Source organism: Pinus tabuliformis, chromosome 1_1 (genome assembly GCF_031772625.1).
Source record: "Pinus tabuliformis cultivar Carrire ecotype Pingquan chromosome 1_1, CPIR1, whole genome shotgun sequence".
Taxonomy (NCBI): domain Eukaryota; kingdom Viridiplantae; phylum Streptophyta; class Pinopsida; order Pinales; family Pinaceae; genus Pinus; species Pinus tabuliformis.
In genome coordinates, this window is record NC_142297.1 from 151,641,967 (window position 1) to 151,664,691 (window position 22,725).

The 22,725-nt window shown below is 40.2% G+C and overlaps 1 protein-coding gene across 1 annotated transcript in view; it reads left to right on the forward strand.

Moving 5' to 3' along the window:
- Positions 1-22,725, forward strand: part of LOC149212058 (MADS-box protein SOC1-like) — a 232,254-nt gene that overhangs the window by 136,886 nt on the left and 72,643 nt on the right. The gene's annotated exons all lie outside the window — the stretch shown is intronic.

The following is a 22,725-nucleotide window of genomic DNA, read 5'->3' on the forward strand; positions in this document are numbered from 1 at the left end:
TTATTTTTTCAAAAATAATTTACAAAAAATTTATATCATTTATTGGAATATTAAAAAAAATTTTATAGTAGAAACTAATAAAAATGGCCAAAATTGCCTGAACTTTAAAATAAATTTAATTTTTCTATATTAAAAAAAAAGTTTTTATATTAAAAAGTTAGAAACTAATAAAAATGGCGAAAATTGCCTGAACTTTGAAATAAGTTTAATTTTTCGATGTTATTCTCTGTTACTTTTTATTCAAAGAGTGTCTGGTTTATTTTTATTTTTTTCCCTTAACTTGAACCATAGTTCGTTTAATTTTGGATCTATATCAATAAAACATTTCATAAATATATATAAATTTGTAAGTTTTTTTTACACAGTAAATTTAATTTATTTATATATTATTTTGCGTAATTAAATATTATATTTTATTTTTTTTAAATTTTTTATAAAAAAATCTAGCTTTACTTTAAAAAAAAAAACTAACTTTTAGTTTTTTTCCCGGAAAAAAACTTAATTTTATTTATTAGTAATGATAAAATTACATTCTGCAGATTTACTTATTAAATGCATTCAAAATAAAGGTAACTGGTAAAATGTTTATAGTCATCTTAAATTAGTGGACAAAAACTCTATTTATAAATAAAATACTGCATGTGGAAGAAAAACCCAAAAAATTCCTTCAAGTATAGACTGTCAATGAACATCACAAAGAAACTGATCAAGAAACATATTTGACTTTTGCTGAGCGTTGATTCTTTCAGCCCCGCTATGAAGATCCCTGTAGGGTCCGTGAAAGAAAGCGGAAGTGGAATAACATCATACTGTTCCAAAACCTCCCAGGGCTGTGTTACCATTAACAATCATTCTTTGGAAAGATGATCTGCTTAGTGGTTCCTTTTTATGTATATGTGAGAACAAAAGAAATAATTAAAAGAACTTTTCAGCTGCATAGCTTCTTCTAGGATAGGCTTGACAGTAATATTCTTATAATCTTGAATGCTATTTATCCAATCTGTAAGTATCAGCTTGAGAGTAATATTCTTATAATCTTGAATGTTATTTAACCAATCTACAAGTATCATGAAGTCCCCGTATACTTGGATTTGAGTGCAATTCCTAGCTAAATTGAAGAGGAGCAAAATTTTGCAGGTCAACGACTTAACCATATTATTAGTCCCTCAACCAAACCCATTTTTCAAGAGCCCTGAACCAAGCTCCATTTTCACACTACCCCTACGCTCTTTGTTGCAAGACGCACCATAAAAAAAGGCCCAAGGGAAGGTGTGAACAGGATTTCCAACTATGATAATTCTGGCGGACAGCGCCCTTTTCCAGAGGGAACTGTTATAAAAATTTTGTGTGTGTCAATGGATAAAAAGCTCATCTTGAAACATGGCTCTTTACTAGCCAGCCATACTCCCAGCATAATATCAAGGGCAGAGCCTTGAAAGCAAGAGAAAACGGATTAGAAAGCCAATTCCTTCGAGCCCCCTCCAGATTTTCCCCATCCCATAGCCTTGAGTGACTTCTCACCTATTTGCGTACATGCCACACGTGCTGAGAAAAAGGGCAAATCATAAGTCATAAATGTATGCTTTGTTTATCCTTGGTCATTCTTACATAAGGAACACCACACATGCTTAACCAGAAATCTGAAGGATGTCCGTTGTAGAGGCGTTATTTTCCATGAAACACCTTATAAAATGTTGGGATTTTGCAGTACATTTACCCTTCCAAACTGGCTTCCACTACCATTTGGTAACATCATTATCTTTGATAACCATACGAGATATTCTCGAGCTTAGGGGTACAAGAGCCAAAGGGAGAGATGTTTCACGCGAGTTCGTCTACCCCGTGGGTCAACCAGATAAGATCTAATAGGGCATTGATGAAATCATTCTATGCTTCGCAAAAGCCCCCAACCAGATCCAAGTCATTAGCGGAAAGCCATGCATTGCTCCATATCGATGTAGTAGCTACAATTGCAATGTGGATGAGTTTAGAAATACCTCTGTGGCGCATATGGTAGATTAGAGGAGGTGGTACCTTTGTGGCACAAATGATAGAATAGAGGAGGTGGGAGCTATGCACAACTGGTCCCCTCTGCCTACTTTCCATGCCGACCCGTTTCTAATAACATCAAAGGAATTGATGACAACCATCTAGATCATAGAAATGTTAGCAAGCCACTTATCCTAAGCTGTAACTGTTAAACACACACATGGCAGCGACATAATCTGAAAGATAAAACATGAGAATACATTTTTATTAACAAGTGATATACATTTATAGTACATGGTTTGACTGTTGGGTTCCACATTCCAAGGTCTCTTGGACTCCTTTTGTCTATTCGGCTTCCACAGCGACCCATTGAGGATTAGGTGTCCAACACCCCCCCCCCCCCTAATCCGAAGAGTTATGTATGAGTCCAAGAAGAGAACTGTAATACAAAATGTGCAAAAATGCATGGCAGCACTAGGTTGAATGTGCTCTCTGAAATGTTGGTATAAAGGGCGGTGGTTTAAGGATGACAACCAACACTGGAACGCTTAGTGCAGTTCCCAGAACTCTTCCAAAATTGGTAAGAAGCTGAAGTCTTCTGCTAGAGGAAGTGCTCCTATTGTTTTGAAGAGGGAAACCTTCAACCATGAAAGGGAGGTCTCTCCCCGCATAGAAGGGAGAACTTCAACCTGAAAAGGGAAGTCTCAACCTGTGATGGTTTAAGGATGACCAACAACTCTGGAATGCTTAATGCAATTCTTGGAACTCTTCCAAAAATGGCAAAAAGATGAAGTGTTCTGCTAGAGGAAGTGTTCTTAATTTTGTTCCTGGAATTCTTCCAAAACTGGCAAGAAGCTGGAGTCTTCTGCTAGAGGATGTGTCCCAGATTACCAATTGAAGGCATGTTCAGGGGCATCTTTGTTTTTGGATACAACTCTGAAATTGGTGTGGCAGGTTGTGGCTCAGGCTCGCTTGATGTGACTTTGAAGCTTGTAGATGACCATCATTTCCCCCCCTGTCAGATACAAGGTGAGATGATGGAGAAAACTCAACTGCAAGATTGTTCAATACTCTAGAACAAGTTCTGACATGTGACTGAAATATCTTCTTGGCTGTTGATGCCCATTGCCAAGAAGCGATCCATCCTAGATGAATCTTTGTTCTTGCAAGAGACTTGTTTCTGAAGCATCTGTTTGAAGAATGACTGGTTTTATGACAGTGCTTACATAGATGAAGATCAAAACAATGATCTTTCAGATGGCCAACTCGGTCATAGTGTTGGCATTTCACAATCTGTTGTTGTTGTGGAAGAGGAGCAGAATCTGGAACAGCTAGAGGTGAATTATCATGAAGGAATCCAACACTCTGAAACTGAATGGGCTTTGAGTAGTATGGAATATGAAAGGACAAGTCCTTCTCATATTCGAGACCAGTTTTGTGTTTGTTGTGGACAAGCTCTTCCCAAGGTCTGATGATGGGCTTGGGAAGTGCAAGCTGAACTTCTGCATTTGCATGTAACCTTGCTGCTTTATGGGGGTCTGTTCCAATCTTTTGAACAGAAACAGGTTCAAAATGACTCCTCTGTTTTAATTCTTCTTGTTGTAGCTGAGATTTGATCTGCAAAAAATCAATTTTCTCTTGTGCATTTTGCAGACAGAGCTAAATGTCTGTGAGAGAAACTTTGTTGATTTTTAATGTATCATGAGTGGTAGACAATATCAGAGTTTTGAGGAACTCTAATACTTCAATGATTCTAGCCATTTTCTCCAATGTTCAACTTACACTTTAAACCAACTATGAACCAATGTCACTACAAGGTATTCTCAAAGTTTGTTCTCCCAGAAACTACAACAATCAAATGATATTATTCCTCGAGGAATGAACCAAAAGCAAGATTTTAACTCTACAAGTATTCTCCAAATCCATACACAACGATGGTTGGTTGCATTCATATACAAGGAAAGTATATTGTGCATTCCCAAACAATGAGACTCAAAGGCTACAACAAATAAAATACTTGTTTCTTCATTATGAATACTCAGGAATATGTATCACTAAGGATGCAAGCTTTACAAAGTCATCTATTCAAGAAATACAGTGCGAAAATTGAAAAGGAACCTGACCCAGCCACTTGTATAACAAATTCAACTTCTAGAGAGTCTGCTACAGCGCTAGGATTGCTTGCTATGACAAGGGAATGAAAGTAAACTTCATAAAATTGTCCACTGTTAAGTTTGCATCAGAACTTGATAAATTTCGTCCCACTGATTTGAAGGTTTAATAATAGCAATTAGGAGCCCATTCATCTGCGAATTATCTTCATGAAGAATTGTCCCCGCATTAGAGTTGAACTCGCCCCTTTCGGAGACAATTTGGGTGCTATTTTTTTCACAACAACTTCTTTGGAATCACAACTTAAAGTTGTTGCCCCTACCCATGTGCAAGTTGAGAATTTGAAAAAAAGGCCTTTCACGCGGCCATCAATTCTTTTCGATCCCACTAAAGCAGCAGACATTAGTTTGGAAAGCGTTTATGATATTGCTCTTAGAGGGCTTGATGAACTCTCCACAATTGAGAGATCCTTTGCTTTGTTCAATTCAGAAAGCCTACAAATAGACCTGGAGCTTCAGAATAGAGAATAGAATGCAAAACTAGATAAATCTATTGCCACAATCTTGCATTTACTGTCTGGATATCTGCTTCTTTGTAACCTTGCTCACAAGACGCTAGAGTACTTGATTCGACAATATAAGATATATGCATACAATGTATATGATGAAGTGCTCACTCTCGAAACCCTTAACCATACAACACATTTAGATTACTTGCATTGTATTGTTGCACACTCATCACAAAACCATGTTATCACAAGTTCAGAGGATGGGACAGTTTGCTCCCAATTTGCAGGTGTTCATGTTGTTGTGGGGACACCAGGTAGATTCTATGACATGTTGCGGCGTCGTGCCTTGCGTCTTGATTCAATCACAATGTTTGTGCTTGATGAAGGAGATGAAATGCTCTCACGTGGGTTTAAGGACCAGATATATGATATCTTTCAATTGCTACCTTCAAATCTCCAAGTCGGTGTTTTATCGACTACCATGCCTCCTGAAGCTTTGAAGATTACTAGGAAGTTCATGAATAATTGCAAATAACTTCCACTACACTTCCGCATTCTAGTGCTTCAATTACATCATCCTTTAGTACAGATTGACAGGTCGATAATATGCATTATAAAATAATACATACCAGATACCAAAATATCAAACCAACTCAATAAGTCATGCGTAGACTAGTAATAACTCAAATCAACTACTAACTGTTATAGATCTCACCAGCTAATTGTGTATACTCCAGTGTCTTCTCCTAACAAGACTCCTTGAGCGATGACCCCCACGTGGTGACCTCTGACGAACAATGTTGCGTCAAAATGGACAATTGCTGAAGGCCCAATCAACAAATATGTTTTGAGTCAATAATTCTGCTCCATTAAGATTCGTTATTGCAGCCTGAGCCTTCTTAAATGTTTCATACTCAATTAAGGCATAGCCTTTGACGAAACCAGTTATTTCTTATTCCCGAATTTCTCTGGTGGATGTTGCTGCCTAACTGAGGCTCAACTCAGCGACTCCCGTGGCAGATGCTCGGAGCAATGTTGCAAAATCAGTCTTGATGCTTTCCCCTGGAATCAAATATAAACTAAATTCAAAACGAAAATCATAGAGATCAAGGAACACGTTCTTCTTTGTAGAAGCTTGTTTCTTCTTCGCTGCTCCGAGTTTCATTAGGGTACGAGATCAATTAACCCCAGGTAGCGGTGGAGAGGAAGGATGAGTCTGAAACAAAATGGCAGACAAAGAATCAAGACAGATTTTTTATCAAGGGAAAGAGGTAGAGGACAAAGAATAATGGCAATGGAGTTACAATGCAGAAACCTACATTTGAAACCTGCGCTCTAGCTCTATAACATGTCAGTGATGTCAGTTTCTGCAATATGGGTAGAACATAGGCATAAAAGGGAGTTACAAGGGCAGGAATGCTAAAAATAGGGCAGGAGAAATGACAGAGATTGCAGCTAGAATTTAGTTGAGAAAATATTCATGAAATGCATAGGTGATGGCAGAAATGACCTGCACATAAAGGCCATAAAACAAATGGCTCAAAGTAATTATGCAGGGCAGGAATACGCCTGCTCTGATACCATGTTAAACACACACATGGCAGAAACATAATCTGAAAGATAAAACATGAGAATACATTTTTATTAACAAGTGATATACATTTATAGTACATGGTTTGACTATTGGGTTCTACATCCCAAGGTCTCTTGGACTCCTTTTGTCTATTCGGCTTCCACATTAACCCATTGAGAATTACGTGTCCAACAATAACTTTGAATTGTATTTTTAATTTATTTTATATATTATTAAAACAAGTCACATATTTATAATTTAAATATTTCATTTTACATTTTTCCATCCACTATAACAATATCTCATTAAATTTTACACAATATAGTTATTTTATAATTTTATTAATAGTTTTATATTTTTCATATATATTATATTTTCGTTTTAGAATATCAGTTAATATATTAATTAATATTTTAAAAAATGTATATTATAAAAATAATGGTATATTTAATATATTTAATATATTATTAAAATAAATCACATATTTATACTTTAAATATTTTATTTTACATTTTTCCATTCATTATAACAATATTTTATTAAATTTTTATAATTTTATTAATAGTTTTATTTTTTTCATGATGATGATGGTGATGATGGTTAATCTCCACTGAGACCAAACTTTTGTCTATCCAACATAAAAAACGAATTATTTAGTTTAATTTAAGATATCAGTTAATATATTAATTAATATTTTTAAAAAATATATATTATTAAAATAATTTTAAGATATCAATTAATATATTAATTAATTAAAAAAAATGTATATTATTAAAATAATTTATTATTATTTTTAATAAAAATATTAAAAATATATTAAAATATTTATTATCACATTTTATTATAATTATACATGTTATATTTGTTTATAGATAATTAGGCTTTGATATTTTATATAATATATAAAATTTTAATGTATATATATTTGTAAAATCTATATTATTTTGAGTAAATTAATAAAATATTTTTTAAAATATAGTAAATAATTTTTGTAAATAATAAAATTATATAACTTTATGAGTTAGGTGTATTAACTTATTAGTTATTTATAAGTTTTGTTTTACATGAAATGTGATTATAAAAATATAAATGGTATAAATAAACTAAAAAATAAATTAATTAATTAAATTAATTAAAAAATTGAAAATAAATACATGTGATAATAAATTTATAATTTTATTGTTACTTCTAAGTTTAAAGAAAAATGTCGTGTGAGAAAGATTTAACAGCTAAAAGAAAATTAAGATATTATAAGGAGGTCATCAACCTCACTCTAGAAGATCAAAAGTATCTCTCTATTTTAACTAGCTCAAAGAAGAAAATTAATATAGCCAAGATTAGAACGAACTCTCATGAGCTCCATAGTGAAACGGGTCGTTGGGTAGTTCCTAAAACACCATGGATGGAAAGGTTTTGCCATCTCTGTGAGAATACAAACATCGAGGATGAAAATCACTTCCTCTTATAGTGCGTACAACCACATTAGATCTCAGTTTCAAAATCTTTGTTGCAATATTGACCTTCCTAGCCTTTTACGTTGTCAAAATTACAGTGAGCTCGGAAGGTATTTGTAAGGTCCTTGGTTATGGACGTGTTCGGGCGCCGGGCGAAGTCACTGTGCACGGGCGGGCGTGGGCGCACGGGCGGGCGCGGGCTGCACGACGGCGGGTAGGGCTGCACGGCGGGCGGGTCTGCACGACAGGCGGGCGGGTCTGCACGACGGGCGCGTGAGCGCACACGAAAATGCGACGAAACCGTGCACGACAATGCGACGATAAGTGCAACACTTAGAAATTCGACTAAGTGTTGGGCGAACTTATATGCGACGGATTAAAGGATGAAAGCCGACTTGTTTAATGGTGCATATGGGCATGTATGATGGGTTTATGGGGTTAGCCATGGGGCTGCACACCCCATGTAAAACCCATGTACATTGCATATATATATGACATGTGAGGAGGCTCATTTGAACATAAGTCTTTCGCTCATATACCTTCGTAAGGCAAAGAGGAGTGCGCAGTTTGGTTAAGGAAATGCGCATACCTCATGCGCATTAGACTTGGGAAGTTGTGCAGGTTTTGTCTTATGTGATGGTTGGCAAAGAGTGCCATGTGTGAGTGGATTCTTGTACACGGTTTTATGCAGGACTTGGCTAAGGGATCTTGGGTGGCTCGGGTGAGCACCTCCCTTCGTGCAAGGGTGCAGAAGATGTTGTAAAAAGCAGGTGGCCTGTCTATTATAAAAATTGGTTAAGTGTGAGACTTGGTTCAGCCAAGACACACTGGTTTATTGTAAGCTGATATTCTTAATAAAATTGTTGGGCAGACTTTTAGGGAGTTGCCCCTCCCTTTATACTTGTTTGCAATTGTTGATGTTCTCGGTTAATTGCATATGGATAATGAATGAGTATGGGCTTCATTAAAGTATAAAGGATAATGCTTTTACTTGGTTGCGAAACACAAACTAAGTATGTTAATGTTGGAGTAGGCATAGTCCACGAATGTTAGTATTGTTAAAAAGAAAGCGTTCGGTGGTGCCGCACCTCGCTACAAGCGGTTGAAAGACTACCGCAGGTGTAGGGGCGTGACAGTTGGTATCAGAGCTCGGTCGGAGCTGGTGACAGGTGAAGCAGGTGCAGATAAGGTTATGGAGAACAGTCTGGGTTTCGTAGACTTGATGGTTTATGGCAAGGCCATTCAAGCTCTGGTAGACACGGGTGCTACACATAACTTTATGACAACACGATTAGCAAAAGAGACTAGGCTGGAGGTCAAGGCAGTGAACTCTAGAGCTAAGGTGGCAGGTTTGGTACACGATGTACCTGTGCAGATGAAAGAATGGAAGGGTCAGTTGGACTTCATAGTGATGGAGATGAATGACTTCGATGTGATACTTGGACAAGAATCCTTGAAGGGCAACAAGTCTATTGTTGTCCCCTTCTGTGATGAAGATGTTGCAAACACGACTATGATGGAGAATGAACTTGAGGTTGATCAAGTTGAACCAGGGTCGTGTAGTTTGTCAACATGGATGGATGAGGTCACTCACAGGGAGGACCCTCATGATGATGAAGTAAGTATTGATACTTGTGTTTCATTTGGGCATTTGGAAGATGGACCGTGTGCAGGGAAGGGCAAAGCCAGTTTGCCAAGGCAAGAGGACATCTCACCATGGATGACTATGATGGAACCTTGTATGGAAGAGCAAGGATTGTCAATTCTTGGAAATCTTGTTGGGGTTACTTGTGACCTTATGATGAAAGGTGCAAGGACCCGGGACAAGGGTGGAACTTGATGATCGTTGTGGAAGAATGAGTCATGCTTTAGCCACATGAATTGGCTAAGTGCCCGGCATGACTCATGGACAGGTTGAGGAGGGCACACACTTGTGATGTTTTGGGTGGACTTGTCATGGCCGAGACCAAGAGCAAGTCTTGATGGACACTTTGGTGGAGGAGCTATGGTGAAGGGACTCATGACATGATAATGCAGTGATGGGATGGTTGAGTGACCGAGTGCACTAAACCGAAGATCGAAGACTTGGATGAGATGGCCAGATGTTGTGATGTGTCTACTTGGTTGGGCTACATGGACAACTTAGTCATGGACATCAGGTTGGGGACTTGAAGACATGGAGCATGGCAGACCTATGCAAGGACATTGTGTGGAAGCACTTGTAGAGATGTCAAGGGACATCCAAAGAGGAGTGCTAGGGCAGGAATGTTATGCAGGAGGACTTGTAAGTGTGACATGGGGACTTGAGGATGGCACATTGCAGATGATGAAGAGGCTTCATGGACCTGAATGGGGCACATCGAGAGTTGGTTTGAGGAGATGGTCTCTTCACATGGAGGAGGCACACATATGGACAACATGTTGCAGATGAGATGGATGGAGTTTCCATGGACCTGAGCATGGATTATGGAGATACATACCTTGGTATGGTGAGCTTGGTGGCAGTGGTCATTAAGCCGAGACATAGTGGAGAAGAGTCTCTACATATGTTGCAAGGATGTTTGCCTTGTGTAGAAAGGTCGACATCGTGGATGATGATAATCTTGGTGGAGAGATACCGAGATGGTATGTTGTCGAGGACGACAACGATTTCAGGTGGAGGAGGATGTAAGGTCCTTGGTTACGGACGTGTTCGGGCGCCGGGCGAAGTCACCGTGCACGGGCGCACGGGCGGGCGCGGGCTGCACGACCTGCGGGCGGGGCTGCACGGCGGGCGGGTCTGCACGACAGGCGGGCGGGTCTGCATGACGGGCGGTGAACGCACACAGGCGGGTGAGCGCACACGAAAATGCAACGAAACCGTGTACGACAATGCGACGATAAGTGCAACACTTAGAATTCGACTAAGTGTTGGGCGAACTTATATGCGACAGATTAAAGGATGAAAGCCGACTTGTTTAATGGTGCATATGGGCATGTATGATGGGTTTATGGGGTTGGCTATGGGGCTGAACACCACATGTAAAACCCATGTACATTGCATATATATATGACATGTGAGGAGGCTCATTTGAACATAAGTCTTTCGCTCATATACCTTCGTAAGGCAAAGAGGAGTGCGCAGTTTGGTTAAGGAAATGCGCATACCTCATGCGCATTAGACTTGGGAAGTTGTGCAGGTTTTGTCTTATGTGATGGTTGGCAAAGAGTGCCATGTGTGAGTGGATTCTTGTACACGGTTTTATGCAGGACTTGGCTAAGGGATCTTGGGTGGCTCGGGTGAGCACCTCCCTTCGTGCAAGGGTGCAGAAGATGTTGTAAAAAGCAGGTGGCCTGTCTATTATAAAAATTGGTTAAGTGTGAGACTTGGTTCGACCAAGACACACTGGTTTATTGTAAGCTGATATTCTTAATAAAATTGTTGGGCAGACTTTTAGGGAGTTTCCCCTCCCTTTATACTTGTTTGCAATTGTTGATGTTCTCGGTTAATTGCATATGGATAATGAATGAGTATGGGCTTCATTAAAGTATAAAGGATAATGCTTTTACTTGGTTGCGAAACACAAACTAAGTATGTTAATGTTGGAGTAGGCGTAGTCCACGAATGTTAGTATTGTTAAAAAGAAAGCGTTCGGTGGTGCTGCACCTCGCTACAAGCGGTTGAAAGACTACCGCAGGTGTAGGGGCGTGATGGTATCTCTCCAAGCTTTTTGATCATAGGAATAAAATCTGAAATCAAACTAAATAATTCGTTTCTTTAGGTCCGATACACCAAAGTTTATTCTCAGTGGAGGTTAACCACCACCATCATCATCATCATATTAACTTAATAATAAAAGTAATATATTTTAAGAATTTATATTTTCATACAATACTTCATTGCATGTATCGTAAGTTTTTTTGTTATTCTCAAGATATAGATAAGAGGTATATGATTTAAAACATTTTTTTTTAATTATATATCATAATTCACACCTTTATCTAAATTATAAACAATGTATATAATTATGCTTTAAATCAAATTGCATTATTATCCAGAAATAGATGATGAATATATATATATATATATATATATATCATAATTTACCCCTAGCTCAATGTGTATTATTATGTTTTAAATTTGATATTATAATTAAAAAATGGAACATGATATTATAGCATAATAATATTTTATATTTTTTTCGTAAAATTTTAAAATATTTATTAAATTAATTTTAAATATATGAAATTAATTTTAAATAAATGAATAATAATATTCTACATATTCATTTTATACGTAAAGCATGAAAAATTACAGTAAATGTATGAAACTTGTTCAAAAGAATGTGACATTTTTCTTAAATTCTTTAAAATATTTGTTAAGTTCGTTTCAAATAAATAGTTAGTGATATTTTACATATTTGTTTATGTGAAGCATGCAAAAGTTGCTGGAAAAATATGAAACTCGTTCACAAGAATGTGGCACAAGTGAATCAAACAAAAAAAACAAGATACCGAGGTACTTTCTCTTTTTATCTATGTAAAATTTTCATAAATAATTGTTTTTAATTTTTAATTTTTGACTGCAAAAAGAAAAGCATATAAGTCAGGAGATAGGAACGTAGTCTCTTCTCCTAGGCTAGTGTTCAAGACTTCATGTATTTTTATGGGTATTCTAGTGCATTGTGTAAATCAATGTAATGTAACATGGAAGCCCGAATGGACGATGCATGTGAGGATATCTTTTCTCGAACGGAGGAACATGCGAGGAAAAGTTTTCGCGAATAGACGAACATGTCAAGCATGCCAAAGCACAAGCAAAGGAGCAACATGCACATGCAACATAGCCTTGAGAGTCTATAGTCTTTTCTTTGAGGAGCGAACAGTGGCTCCAAGGCCCCTTTCATGATGATGTATGGTGTATCAATGTGTCTTGGAACTTTCACTTAATTCAGAAGCCTAATAACAGGCCAACAAATTTTCACACATGTATTGTAACTGTTGTAAGAAATAATCATGAACACTTGTAATGCATGTTTCTTTAACCTGTGTTAAAGCAATTGAACTCTTTCGGTTGCTCTAATACTCTAGATCTGCAAATATCACGTCGTTAGTCGCTAGATATGGTAAGTTGTGCCATGTCTTCGTAGGGTCCTTCTGTGCCCTGATAAAAAAATGGTGGAAATTTGCTTTGAACTCTGGAAATCTCTGTAAGCTGACATAGTCTGTGGGTGACAACCACGGCTTGCAATTGATCCCCATCTGTATATTCATCTCCATTAACACCTAGAACATCTTACTTTCTCTAATACGGTGCACGTCCTTGGTTGCCCATATCGAAGCGTACTTCGCTGCCTCTGGAAGGTCCAGCGTGATCGAAGGGAATTGGCTATCTTTGGGCAGCTCCCATGTCACCAGTACTATTGACAACATAAGCCACGCATAGTGAAATGTTCCCCTGCTCCTGTGCCTCGCGACTGTTCGTAAGGAACTCGGTGCGTAGATAATTCGCCCAGTTGAATTGGACTCCTTCTGCACATTGGGCCACTAGTGCAACCACGGGTGCAGGCACCTCATCTGCACAACACTTCTGCATCACCTTCCCTGCTAATATTTCTATCGCGACCTTAATTGCGGGGTTGTTAATAATGGAGATGGAATACCATCGCTTCTTCTTCTCTAACTTGAACTTTTTCTTCATTGCTTCTGCGAGGGCCAACTCGCCACCTTTTCCTTCTAAAATGTTGGCTGGATCCTCCCTTAAGTAAGGCAGCCGTGTAGTTCTATGAATCAAATGGTCTGTGATGGGAATGGGCTCCTCCAGCCAGAAACACTGATCATGCAGCAAGCAGAGCAGCTGCCTGATGACGAAGGCAGTTACTGGGGCATGGTGGTAATGCGACATCTAGAGTAGGTTTAGCAACTCGGCTTTCTCTACACCTCTGAGCCATTTGCACGGCTCCAATTCAATCATTCCATCCATCGCGTCCATCCTCTGGTGCATTAGCTTTCCAGTCACTAAATGTAGAATCTTCTTGTGGTCTGCGCGGTCCCAATCTTCAAACTTCAACACAGGAACTTGCCCGAGGTGCGGTCCCTCAAAAATAATATCATCTGGGAGAAACGGAGGTTGCAGAGAGCTCTTGCTCTCGTCTATGTCCCTCGACACCTTGGCTTTACCCTTGCGCGGAGGCACATATTCAGCTAATCGGGTAATAAGGTCCGCACCTTGGGTTTCAACTTCCATTTTCTCGCCTTCCTCATCCATTAGGATTTCTTCAGACTCTTCTTCGTCGGCCTCCAGATTAATGGCCTTCCCCTTTTCCTGCAAGGTGAGCTTGGTCCTCTGTGGGTTTCTTGGTGAGACATGCATCGGTATCATAGCCTGCTTGTCCTTCTTAGGTCTCGGCATTCTAGGTGATTTAGGGACCTCAACTATCATTCCGACGCTCTCCGAGGCTTCTATTTTCGCAATTTCCTGCGTGGCTTCTTCGGGTGTCGACATCAGTCTAAATAGAAGGTCCTGCGTCTCTTTCAGAAATGTTTCAAACACCGAACTTGCTCTCAAAGTCTCAAAGTTCGAAAGGTCCATATACACTTGATAGCGCAACAACTGAATTTTCAAAATGGCAATTGTTTTTCGCTGGACAACCACTTGTAATTTATAGGGCCTTTTGAATTTGAATTCGACCTTTCCCCCCACATTCGGTCCATTAATGCTAGATTAGCGATAGATTTTTAAGAATCTAGCCCATAAATATCACCTTAAATCCCTGCCGCCTGCTCCATTTGGCCTCAAACTGACCATCAGATCATGAATAATGACTTTAAGGGTCACTTTCCGGTGGACCTGCACGCTAGCGCAGCTGTCTTCGCATTGTCGCAGACCTTGTGACACATAGCTGTTTCGCGCAATCCTCACATCGCGCAACTCCCGAGCAGTGTAGTTTATAGTCCCGCTCCTCCTTTCAACTGTTGGCTAGTCAGATGGTTGGTCCACCTGAGTATGGCTTCAACGGACTTCCATTCACTTTTCTTAGGAAAGGATCTCCATTCAACTTAGCCAACTGGACCGTGCCATCGTCGGTAATCTCCTTAATAACATACAGCCCCAGCTAATGGATTCTAAGTTTCCCTGGAAATTTATCAAACTTATTGTCATACAACAACATCAAATCATTCACCTTAAAGGTCGCAGCTTAATATGTCAGTCGTGCCACACCTTTTCACGCCGCTTTTGGACCTGTTGGTGAAATTCAGCAAAAAATCTCTCTTCTTCCAGCTCATCCAATTGCATGAGCCTCTCTTCCAGGGCTCTGCGATCCGTCATACTTGTGAGCGCTGCTATGCATAGACTAGGCACGATGTATTCCATAAGCATCACAGCTTCAACCCCGTATACCAGCGTAAAGGGTGTCTGTCTCGTTAACTTCTTGCACGTTGCCCGATAAGACCATAATACTGTAGGTATGCGTAGGTCCCAGTCACTTCACTGAGCATTGCATACCTTGGTCAACACAGTCTTCAGTACTTTGTTGAACGATTGTACTGTCCCGTTAGCCTGTGGGTGATAGGGTGTGCTTTTCTGGTGATACACTTGAAATTCCTTCGTTAGTGCGCTAATCGTCTCATTCAGGAAGTGCGTACCATGATCGCTGATCAAGATCTTTGGACAACCAAATCGTGTCAGTACATGTTCAAATAGAAACTTTGTGGCAGTTGTGTCCGTGAAATCCTTTACCGGCTGTGTTTATGCCCAATGAGTCAAATACTCCATCGCAGTGATAATGTACCTCGCGCTTGTCTTCCCTTGAGGCTAAATAGGTCCTACAAAATCTATTGCCCACTTTTCGAAGGGTTGCAACGTCATTTGTGGATTCAAAGGCATTTCATCCCTTCGCGATGACTTACCTGTTATTTGACATACATCGCACACCTTGCAATATGCTTTTGAATCCCGATGAAGGGTTGGCCACCACAACCCTGTGCATAGAATCTTCTGCTCGATTGCTGTCCTTGGATAATGTCCTCCCACAGCACCCCCATGGGCGTCCATGAGTATGCTGCTTCGTTCAAACTCAGGTACATACCTTCGCAGTATCTCATAATTCCCCATCTTGTATAGATGCCTAGCAATGACAGAGAAATCTATCGCGCGCACAACTAATCCCTTCTTATGTTGGATAGAGTATCCTTCTGGCGCAGTTCCAGTTGTTAAGAAGTGTATTATATCCTTGAAATGTCCATTCGTGACGCGCACAACAAAAAGCTGCGCGTCAGATAATCCTTCTTCCAAATTAGTGGTTCCTCCCATCTCAATGCACGACAGGTGGTTGGGTCTCACATTCGATCGTCCAGTTTTCACAACAACTTCAAAATCATATTCCTGGAACAATAAGAGCCATTTGCAAATGCGCCCCCCCAACACAAGCTTATTGACCAGGTACTTTAGCGCAGAGGGATCTGTAGTGGCCTCCTAGCAAGTAGTGTCGATACTTTTGGGGCGCATACACCATAGCCAGTCCCTCGCGTTCAGTGGTGGAATAGTTATTCTCTGCTTTGGATAATCTACGACTTGCGAACGTGATAGGGTGGTCCAAGCCTTCTCCGCCATCCTTTGTTAGTACTGCCTCCAGCGTTATACATGACACGTCAACATGTACATGAAATTATTTCTTCCAGTTAGGAAGACTGAATCGACGTGGCAACCATATTCTCTTTCAATATATCCAAGCTTCTCTTACAGTCATCGTTCTAGTAGAACTAGACATCCTTCTTCAATAATTTTTCCATCGGCGTGGTGATCTGGGCATAGCCTTTGATAAACTTTTTGTAATATCCTGTATGCCCCAGAGTAGCGCGCAACTGTTTCATACTTCTCAACGCTTCCAAGTTCAGAATCATTGTGATCTTTGTGGGGTCTACCATCAGCCTTTGTCTGCAAACCACATGCCCTAATAGGTTCCCAAAAGGAACGCAAAACAGAGACTTCTTGAGGTTGAGCGCTATCTGGTATCTTCGATAGGTATCTAACATCAAGCGCAAGCTCGCTACATGGTGCTTAACCAGTCCAAATACAGTCCAGTCATCAAAATATACTTCAAAGAACTTATGAATATATTCCTTGAATGCCGCAACAACCACGTGCGAAACGATAATAGACGGATTCTTCAACCTATACGGCATTACAGTATATTGATAGCAACCCCACTCCGTCGTGAAGGTTGTCTTCCTCCTATCATCCAACGCGATTTTGATTTGGTGGTACCCAGAGAACCCATCAGTGAAGGAGTATGCTTCCTAGCCACCTACATTGTCCAACACTTCATCTGTGAATGGAGTTGGGAAAGGATCATGCACACGAGTTGGCATTCCTATCAGGACTCTGTCAATGGTCGGGAGAAATTGCCAGGATGGAAGAGACTTTGGTCAGATCTTGTGCAGGAGGATATCAGGCGGAATACTAGGGACGGATCTTCATCAAAGGCAACTGATGAAGAAAATTGCGCTTTGGCTGGCAAAGCAAAGAAGGGGAAGAAAAAGAAAGCTTCTCATTCCAGTGCGAAAGGAAAGAAGCAAGACATGTCCAAGGTGAAGTGCTTTCACTGTCACCAGCACGGACATTATGCCACAAATTGTCCGCAGAAGAAGAAAAATAAGCAAGCTGCTAGATCTGCAGCGGGAGAGGCCTTAGCCTCGTAGTTTGAGCTTGATTTTTATTTGATCGCATGCTTGGTATCAAGTGTGATGGGATCGGTATGGTTCTTGGACAGTGGTGCGTTTTTTCACATGACAGGAGATCGAGATTTGTTTTCTGATCTGGAGGAGAAATATCTTGGAGTGCACATCGAGATGGGCAATGATGGTAGATACAGTGTGACCAGTATCGGTACCATTTCCTTTGAGAGGGAGTCTGGTAAACCCTTCATATTGAAGGAAGTGATGCATGTTCCAGGATTGAAGAAGAATCTTATCTCTGTGGCGATGTTAGAAGACAAGGGATATGATGTTGTTTTCAGTGAGGGAAAGGCTTTCCTGCGCAGAAGACAACTGGAGAAACCCGGAAGATAGGGGTTCGAGTCAGGAACCTTTATCAGTGGCATGTAGATGGTTGCGCAGCAATGGCATGCAAGGCAGAAGGATTGGTGAGCCGGGATGATGGCGAGCTGTGGCACAGGAGATTGGGCCACCTTCACCATGGAGCCTTGAAGATACTGCAGCAGATTAATACTGGGCTTCCTAAAGGCACTCTTGCGCAGTCAGATGAATGCAAGGGGTGTACTTTGGGAAAATTTCTGAAAGCCACCTTTCACGAGAAGGATAGTCGTGCCACGCCGATCGTTGAGAGAATTCACACAGACATGTGTGGACCTTTCTAAGTAGCTTCGACAGCAAAGCACAGGTACTATGTGATCTTTTTTGATGATTTCTCTCGAAAGTGTTGGATCTTCTTCATGCAGAAGAAGAGCGAGACATACTCAAAGTTCTGTGAGTTCAAAGCACTGGTTGAGAAGGAGTCAGGGAAGAAGGTGAAGGCTCTTAGAAGCGACAATGGTGGTGAATTCATCTCTGGCGAGTTCAAGGACTTCTGCAGCGCAGAAGGGATTCGAAAAGAGCTCATAGCTCCCCATAACCCACAACAGAACGGGGTTGCTGAGCGGAAGAACAGAATGATCGTGGGTGCTGCACGGGCGATGTTGCATGATCAGGGCCTACCCATTCACTTGTGGGCGGAAGCATGCAATACTGTAGTATATGTGCAGACCGTTGTCCTCACAGGATACTTGGCATGAGTACACCCGAGGAGGTTTATTCTGGTAAGAGGCCTCATATTTCTCATTTGAGGATTTTTGGTTCTAACGTTTACATGCATGTGACGAAGGATGCCAGGAAGAAGCTGGAGCCGATCGCAGAGGTTGGGATATTTGTGGGGTACACTGATACGCCCCACAACTATCGTGTGTATTTGCCAGACAGTCACAAGACTGTTGTGCGACGAGATATCAAATTTCAGGAGGAGAAAGCCATGAAGTGTTCGCTTGAGAGGGAGCCACACTTGCATGCAGATGAGGAGCTATTAGTTCCTAAGGATGAGCTTCAGGACGTGGATTAACCACATGACGAAATTCATGGAGTGGAAGAGACCACTCATGCAGCGCCCACCATCAGAGGGCGAAAGCACATTACAGAAGCTGAGCGACTGGCTCAAAGATGCAGTGAAGGTTGTAGGACCACCTACAGTTCAACGTAGACAGAGACAGTCACCTGATCAGTACACTGGATACATGGCTCTTGTGAGCAAATGTGTCGTGACTGAGCCATCCTCTTTCGAGGAAGCTCTGGAGGACCCCGCATGGGTAGATGCCATGGTGGAAGAGTATGATTCGATTGTCAGAGACAGTGCATGGGAGATTGTCCCAAGACCAGAGGGGAAATTAGTGGTGGGTTCGAGATGGATCTACAAAGTGAAGCAGGCAGCTGACGAGAGTGTGGAAAAGTACAAGGCAAGATTTGTTGCTCGAGGCTTTTCACAGATAGAAGGGATTGATTATGAGGAGACCTTTGCACCTGTCGCAAGGTATTCTTCCATACAGACGATTCTTGCTCTCTCAGCGCAGATGGGGTGGCACATTCATCAGATGGATGTGAAGAGTGCGTTCCTCAATGGAGTCATTAAGGAGGAGGTGTACATAGAGCAGCTCGAAGGTTTCAAGATCTACAGCAGCGAGTCACATGTGTGCAGGCTTAAGAGAGCGCTGTATGGGTTGAAACAAGCACCACATGCTTGGTACACACGGATAGACATTTATTTCACTGGACTTGGATTCTCCAAGAGTGAGGCGGATCCTAAACTATACTAGATTGTGGTGGAGGGTAAGTTGCTTATCATTGTACTTTATGTAGATGATTTGATTCTGACAGGTGATGAGCTGTTGATATTTTCATGCAAGGATCATCTTGCTAAGGAGTTTGAGATGAAGGACTTGGGCCTCCTTCATTATTTCCCGGGATTGGAAATTTGGCAGCGCAGTATGGAATATTTGTTTCTCAGGGTAAGTATGCTCGGGAGATACTAGAGAATTTCAACATGCATGGCTACAAACCTGTTGATACTCCTCTTCCTGGAGGTTGGAGGAAGGAGGATGCTACTTCAGCGGAGGTAGAGGATGCCACTGTTTATCGACAGTTGGTGGGGTCGCTTATATATCTGGTCAATAAATGATCCGATATATGCTATGCTGTTAACCAACTTTCACAAGCTATGGTTAAGCCAACCAAGCTCTTCTGGAAGGCAAGCAAGCATGTATTGCGTTATCTCAGAGGCACATCGGGATATGGATTGTGGTACAGACAGGAGGATGAGGTGAAGTTATGTGGCTTCACGGATGCAGATTGGGCAGGGAGCCCAACGGACAGAAAGAGCACATCTGGAGGGGTCTTCAGTATCGGGTCGACAACAGTTTCTTGGTACAGCAGGAAGCAGAGATCCGTGGCACTCAGTTCAGCAGAGGCCGAGTATATGGCAACAAGTTTGGCTGCATGCGAGGCTATATGGATGAGGAAGATCCTGGTCGGGTTGTTCGGTTCATACTTGGAGCCTATAGTGATTTATTGTGATAACCAGAGTTGCATTAAACACTCGGCTAATCAATATTTCATGATAGATCTAAGCACATTGACATCAGGTACCATCATATCAGAGATTGTGTGCAGAGGAGAATCATGTTACTTTCATACATTCCAACGGAGGATCAGGATGCTGATATCTTGACGAAGGGGCTCACCATGAGCAAATTCGAATACCACCGAGGCAGGATAAGGGTTGTTGATAATCCATATCTTGTTGAGAGGGAATGTTGAGAATGCAACATGATGATGGAGCTTAGTGGAAATAAGTCGCCTTCACTAAGTGGGCCCTTAGGCTATTTTTGGCGCAAAGTCTATTTTTAGACATATGGATCAAGGTCTATGAGTTGCAAGATGCTATTTGTGGATGATTGGTCATGTTGGTAAAAATAGATGGACTTCTATTTTAGACATATGGGCGGAGTCTATTTTTAGACTGCGAGGCTAAAAATAGAACAATCGAATATTATTAGCTTATAATAATATTTGGACTATAAACATTATCTTATCCTCTTGGAGCACTTCAGTTCAAGCTACAAATGTGGCACATGCAGCTGTCAGAAGGAAATACACTTTTCTTATGGGTCAGTTGAGCTATTGCATGATGGACTTCAGTTAGAACTTAAGTGGTTGAGTTTGGTGGAGTGGATTGAGGAGTTGATGGAGTTGTGTTTAGTTTGACCTGGTTAAACTAGTTGTATTTAGTCTAACTGTAGAATGCACTAGTGATGAGTGATGTGAATTAATTATTAATTAATTCACTAATTATTAACTCATAAAACAACTAAAGAATACATCAGTTAACTTAGTGCATGGACAGTTCAATGGAGACAGGTGTTAGAGGTTGAGATTGCTATCAGTTGTGACTATAGTTGTGCATAAGATTTGCACAATCAATGGATTGAGTATTTCCAATGAGGATTGCGTGGTTCAGACAAGGAGATACGAGATTGGATCAGCCATACTCATTTATTCTCATGCAGGATTGCGCAATGGACACAGGCAAGCAGTGGAGGAGATTTGAACCTGTGATTGATTCAAATCTGAGCTAGTTTGTGTGTGACAGGTGGAGATAGTACTGAGTACTTGTGAGGAGTATTGTCCTATGTATTGTTACATGTTCTCAATCATTATAATATACAGATAGTATGGGGTTTTCAGCTGTATGCTTTCCCCAGCTTACATTCTATATAGTATGGGGTTTTCAGCTGTATGTTTTCCCCAGCTTACATTCTATGTTAATGTGCGCATATGATTGATGTTTCATTGTTTTTAATTTTGCAAAATTGATGATCAACATAGAGGAGGTTATGTATTATGCATGTATTCTGCAATAGTGTATAATCAGAATAATCTCTGTGAATAAGTGTCATATTATTCAAAATTTCTACAAATGGTGTTAGAAGATCTATTAGGATAAGTAGCCCCCCTAAACGATACTCTCCTTCATTATATTATGTATTGTTCATTGATTTTGGTGAACCAAAAATATATGAAGAAGAAATGTAGATAGAAACGAGGAAGAAGTGGGAGCAAGCCATGGAGGAAGAGATGAACTCCTTGATACATAGCTAGACTTGGGACTTAGTCAAGCAGTCAAGTTGCCTGCAGGTAAGACAACATTGCAGAATAAATGAGTTAACAGGTTGAAGGAAGAAGATGGATGAAAACAGATTTATAAGGCTAGACTTGTGGTGAAGGGGTTTGCACAAAAAAAGGTACAGACTTTGATTAAATTTTTTCTCCTTTTGTTATAATGACTACAATCATAACTATTTTAAGTCTAGTGACAACAAAAGATTTGAATCTTGAGCAGTTAGATGAAGAAACAACCTTTCTCCATGGGGATTTGGAGGAAGAAATATATATGCAACATCCACAAGGGTATGAGGTCAAAGGAAATGAGGAATTAATGTGCAGGTCATTGAAGAGCTTGTATGGCCTAAAACAAGCTCCAAGGCAATGGTATCTAAAATTTGACAAGTTTATGTCTAAACATGGTTATACTAGATGTCATTTTGATCATTGTGTTTATCTTAAGAAAAAATGATGGAATCTATATTATATTTCTATTGTATGTAGATGACATGCTTATTGCAGTGTCTAACATGCAGGAAATAAATGTTCTCAAAGGAAAAGTGGAAAATTCATTTGTAATGAAGGATTTGGGTGTTGCAAAACAAATCTTTGGTATGAGAATAATTAGAGACAAGAAATATAAAAAAATGGCATTGTTTCAAAGTGAGTACATAGAAAATGTGTTGGAAAGATTTAATATGCAGAATACAAAACTTGTTAGTACACATTTGGCTAGCCATTTCAAACTAAGTAAAGAGATGTGTCTCAAGACCCAGGAAAAGATGAATTATGTGTAAAGTTCCATATGCATCAACAGTTGGAATCTTAATGTATGCAATGGTCTACAGAAGGCCTGATATTTTACATGCAGTGGAAGTTTTAAGAAGGTATATGAACAATCTGAG